This window comes from Gymnoscopelus braueri (assembly GCF_963280865.1).
Source record: "Gymnoscopelus braueri genome assembly, chromosome: 7".
Taxonomy (NCBI): domain Eukaryota; kingdom Metazoa; phylum Chordata; class Actinopteri; order Myctophiformes; family Myctophidae; genus Gymnoscopelus; species Gymnoscopelus braueri.
In genome coordinates this window covers 56630054-56636053 of record NC_137608.1, presented here as the reverse complement: position 1 = coordinate 56636053, position 6000 = coordinate 56630054, and positions in this window count along the sequence as shown.

Here is a 6000-nt window from a genome sequence, read left to right as displayed (position 1 = left end):
CGGGTTTCACCTGATGCGCCCCGTCACTACCCGTCACTACCGCCCATTGGGAACTTCCGACAGAATCGGCCACAGACGGCATTAAAACACTTCATTATTGAAAGATATGGATTATTACATTAAACTACTACCCCGTAGAGACAGTTAACATTTGGGGCTTGGGGGTAAGCACCTTTATTTTCACATTTGTACATGTTTGGAGTGTCTACGGGGCATAGTGCAGAAAGTCCCTGTCTCCATGGGGCGTGAACCCTACAACTCTCGTAGATTGAAGACGTCAGAATCATAAATACGTCTACGAGGGTTGTATACTACAGCTACTCCTGTCGCATCTACAAGGTAAACAGAACAGAACGTGCTTTAATGTATGTTTTATAACCCTGTAAACACAGAACATCTGTAACAAACCGCAAGGAACCTTTAACCTCTTTTACCACAACATCCAGCCTTTAGATCAACACTATCCTAGATGTATTTGATAGAGTCTGACTTTATATGAGTCTTAGCTCCACCCCCCTAGTTTGTCCTGGTATGTCACCAGTAAAGCCCGTATTTCTCCAAACATGTATTCATGATAAATATAAGGCGTTTACCCGCTTGGCCCGAATGTTAACTAGGTGTCCGGAGTGTTTGTGTAATGTATTAGTCCATATTATACAATAGATATGTGTTTTAATCCCGTCTATGGCCGATTATGTTGGAAGTTCCCAAATGGGCGGTAGTGACGGGGCGCATCAGGTGAAAGCGGGAATTACACTCAATGTAAACAGGAAGTAAAGGAGAGGGGACAAATGGCGTTTGGCCACAGACGGGATTAAAACACTTCTTTATTGTATAATATGGACTAATACATTACACAAACACACCGGACACCTAGTTAACATTTGGAACAAGCGGGTAAACACCTTATATTTAGCATTTGTACGTGTTTGGAGAAATACGGGCTTTACTGGTGACATTCCAGGGCAAACTGGGGGTATAGATATGAAACATGTCAAAATGGATAAAATACATGTACAATAGTTTTGATCTAAGGCTACATGTATTCCATAAACAGCTTCTAACGCTATGGGCCAAAGCTATAAACAGCCTAATACAGGGGGCCACGGACCCCCTCTGAGAGAGAGATGAAGCAGGGACCCCCTCTATACTGTATACAATTGTGTTTCAGATTCAACTTTTTTTTGTTTACTTGGTCTGCTCTTTTTTCCCCTCTACACCACACCTCTTTGCCAAAAATAGCAGATCTACAAGCTTGTGAGCTTGTAGATCTGCTATTTTTGGCTAAAGTTCTCCTCAGAAAAGGGGTTCAAGTGGTTAAGGTAAAAAAAAAAAATCTAAGATTTGGCGGACCCCCTGTAGTAACTCTGAGGACCCCCTAGGGGTCCCGGACCCCCTGTTGAAGACCCCTGGCCTAATAGACCAGATCAGTTCAATTTAAAGGAGCTTTCTTATTCATGGCATAAGAAAACATGTGTTTATTTACGTTGGCAAGGCAAGTGTCACAAACACAATAAAACAATGTGAGAAAGAACATGGGGAAAGTAGGCTATACAGCAGTGCTGTAAAGTAACTAAGTAAATGTACTCAAGTACTGTACTTAAGGACAATGTTGAGGTGCTTTTACTTTACTGGAGTATTTCCAATTGTCTATACTTTTACTCCACTACATCTCAGAGGCAAATATTGTACTTTTACTCCACTTTATTGAAAACTTTAGTTACTAGTTACTTTGCAGATATAAATTGTAACAATATAAAACATAGATGATACATTTAGTCCTATTTTATACATAGGCAATTTGAAAATCTACAAGCTCACAACAATGCGAAGCTCACAAGCTCACGCGATTGTAGATCGGCTATTTTCAAACATTTTAGTACTTTTACTCAAGTGAATTTAGAATTCCGAACTTTTACTTGTAACAGAGTACTTCTACTTTGCAGTATTGATACTTTTACTTAAGTAAAACATTTGAGTACTTGTTCCACCACTGGTATACAGTTGTAGGGAGAACAGCAGCATTGTGTTAAACAGAACTACATGTATGTCACAAGTTGGAAACACTGGCTTACAGAACTAAGTGTTCACTGTTGCTGTTGGAAAGTCCTATATGTGTGTGTATATATATATATATATATATATATATATATATATATACACACATGTTGACAAGCTTGGTGTGAAACACATAGCAGCAACTTGTCAGGACTTTCTTTTTTCTTTTTGGTACAATTAGCAGCATTTAAACTAGTATACAAAAGCCTGTGTTTTTAGATCACTCCCATGCTCTCCGGGATAGCTGTGTGTGTGTGTGTGTGTGTGTGTGTGTGTGTGTGTGTGTGTGTGTGTGTGTGTGCTCACCCATTAATTCATGCTGTGACTTGGGAGTCAGCTATTGTCCTCTATAGTTTATAGTTCTGCCAGGAAACGTGTGTTTTTGTCAAAATATCCACTTTTCCCTGGACTTTCACACGAGCTCCATGTCCTCCAGTCAACACTCTGGGACACATCATCATCATTATCATCATCATCATCATCATCATCCACAGGTGTCATTATTAGGCTCATTATCCCACAACCAACCAAACCATTGGAACCCGGAGATGTTTTGCCCCATAATGTGACATTGGAAATTATATTTCCACAGTCACTGGAGTGAGTGTGGAAATATGTGTCCCTCACCATCATCAAAGTTGCATCACCCCTGATTTATATTAAGTGTCTCTCTACCATTGGCGTTTGTAGATCTGCTATTTGCAAATATCTGGGAAAAAAACATTAACATTTTAACCACACCAATCTTGTACCCCCCCCCCCCCCATACAAGATCACTGGCACATATTTTCAGATGGGGGTCCACTCCATATTCATTTGGGGGTCCTGGTCTCCTGGTCCTTGGACCTCTGCTCTAATACTGTCTTTCCTACATTCTCTCGTTGGATTTACCTTCTAGCTGCTCTGAAGTAATAGTGAAATTAAACTGTTGCTCATTAGCCAGGGGACCCCCGTATTCACCTTATTCCTGGCTTCCTCCAGGGTGCCGCCATTGCCTCTTCCAGGGGGCGCCATTGAGTTTTTCTCTGTGTGCTGCTTCATTCAATATCTGTCCACTTCTTCCTTAGTAGGCTACTGCAGGTGTGATGCAGGTAATCAGTGTGTTGCCAGATTTTTCAAAAGAAACAAGTGGCCAGGTCTATGAAAACGAGCCCAAAAGAAGCAACTACTGTAGGCTCAGTTTTACGACTTTACATCGTCTATTTGAAAATAGCAGATCAACAAGCTCACAATGTGTCACCTCGTGACACGTTGTGAGCTTGTAGATCTGTTATTTTCAAAAAGTAAAATATTTTGAATGTTTTTGAAAGATTTGAACATTTTTTTTTAAATACACAAATCTTGTATGTGGGACCCTGCCTGGCACCACGTATTTTCAGATGGGGGTCTGCGACAATGCGGACAAATGCATATTAATCTGGAGGTCCTTGACATGAGAGAAAGTGGGCACCACTGGTTTGAAAAAACACTAGAAAGCCCAATTAAGCACTTTGTCTTTTATAACCGACTAGATGGATTAACTGTTAATGCTCCCCCTACTGTTACTGCTGTGTCATTGCATGTAGATGTCATCAGACGAGACAGAAGACAACAGTCCAGTTCTACCCAGAGACTCAGACAGAGGAAGTTCTGTGTCCTCACTGCTACAGGTCTGTCTGTCTGTCTGTCTGTCTGTCTGTCTGTCTGTCTGTCTGTCTGTCTGTCTGTCTGTCCTCACTGCTACAGGTCTGTCTGTCTGTCTGTCTGTCTGTCCTCACTGCTACAGGTCTGTCTGTCTGTCTGTCTGTCTGTCTGTCTGTCTGTCTGTCTGTCCTCACTGCTACAGGTCTGTCTGTCTGTCTGTCTGTCTGTCTGTCCTCACTGCTACAGGTCTGTCTGTCTGTCTGTCTGTCCTCACTGCTACAGGTCTGTCTGTCTGTCTGTCTGTCTGTCTGTCCTCACTGCTACAGGTCTGTCTGTCTGTCTGTCTGTCTGCCTGTCTGTCTGTCAGCAGAGAGATATGTCTATCTGTCTGTCTCTCCTCACTGCTACAGGTCTGTCTGTCTGTCTGTCTGTCTGTCTGTCAGCAGAGAGATATGTCTGTCTGTCTGCAGAGAGATCTGTCTGTCTGTCTGTCTGTACCATTTGTGCATGCTGCGTGCGTAATGGTTTCTCAATAATCAATTGCGTTTGAACGCATTTTCTAATCAAATGCACCGCACAAAATTGGGCATTTCAGATGAATCCTTCATAACGCTCAGCTGACCTGTAAGGGCAATAAATGATAGACCACTCATATAGCTATTCAGTTCAAAGTGGTAACGTTTTAACGCGTCCCCCTCATATAGAGTTAAAAATAGGTCCACGAGTGACACACTCTTTCTTTCTACTTCTCTCTGTGTTGTGAGTGACGTCAGACCACAGCTCTGCTCCGCCTATATAACGTGTCCAGAAAGACTGCGTGTCCGTAGAGGAAGAGATCGGGAGGGAGAGACAGATAGGGAGAGAGAGAGACAGATAGGGAGAGAGAGACAGATAGGGAAACCGAGAAGACAAACCGATAGTCATGTTGCGCTGGACGTTGCATTTGCGTAAAAGAGGAACAAAGAATCCCTACACTGCAGCTGTAGCCGTGGGGCAGACGATCTATGTGTTCGGAGGCCACGGGACGGCCGGCGGCCATATGTGGGTGCATGTCTTCAACACAGTGTCGTTGAGCTGGGTGAAGACGCCTCCATTGACGACCAGAAGAGGTGAAAGTCGCCTGGAGGTTCCCGCCATGCGGCGGGGCCACACGGCTGTGCTGGTGCAAGACGGTATCTGGGGTTCCACGTCTCCGAGGTGGATTTTAGGCAAAGGGGTTTTAGACGAGCTTTACGTGTTCGATCTGAACACCCACAGATGGTTGAAGCCCCAGGCATCTGGGAGCGTTCCAGAGGCGAGGTACGGCCACTCGGCCTGTGTCTTGGGGAAGGTCATGTATATTCACGGAGGAAGAACCACACTAATAAGAACTAATGACATGTACAAGTTGGACACCACCTCAATGGTCTGGTCTGTAATTAACACCAGAGGCAAAGCACCACCTGCTTCATCCCATCACTCTTCCACCATCATCGGGACAAAGATGTTTGTATTTGGGGGCCACCAGGGGGATATCAGAGCGTTTGACACAGAGACCGACTGCTGGCTGAAGGTTCCTGCAAACCTTCATCCAGAAGGAAGACGCTGGACTCATTCAGCCTTTGCCTTTGCCTACAACGATGAGCTGTACATATGCGGTGGCAAATACGGTGACAATGTTGCCAAACCCTTTGACAATGTTCTGTGGAAATTCAACCCAGAGAACCTCTCCTGGAACAGACTTGACAGCGGGGAGGTCCGCGGGGAAGCCCCCACGGTGCAGATGGATTGGATGTGCAGTTGCAGGGTTGGAGATCGTATTGTGGTCCTTGGAGGATACCTCACACTCAGGGAGGGGAGCGATGTGTCATGTCATCATCACATGCACATCTTAGACTTAAGTCCTAGTCTGAAGACCTTATGTAAGCTAGCAGTTATTCATTACGGTCTGGAGCGGTCTGAACTGCCACACGACATCAGGTGGGAACTGGCAGCCATGACTACAGAGGGCGGCAGAAAATTAGACTGTCTTGGTTGCTGGTGAGCCCACACATAAATAAAATATAAATAAACAAAGCCCACAAACACACAAAACAGCGAGCCCACAACAAATTTAAACAGCCAAAAATATATAAAACTCGAAAATGTGCTCCTCGGAGCACAGGTCTCCGCCAGTACTGTTCCTGATTAATCCTGTCTTACCTATTTATATTACATATTGTCACGTGTCACTTGACCAATGTTAGCTTGGCTGATGGAAGCTCACTTCAAAAAATATTAATGATTTTTTGAAGTGCGTCACCTATTTATAGGTTTTTATTTCATCATGCGTCTCGCTAG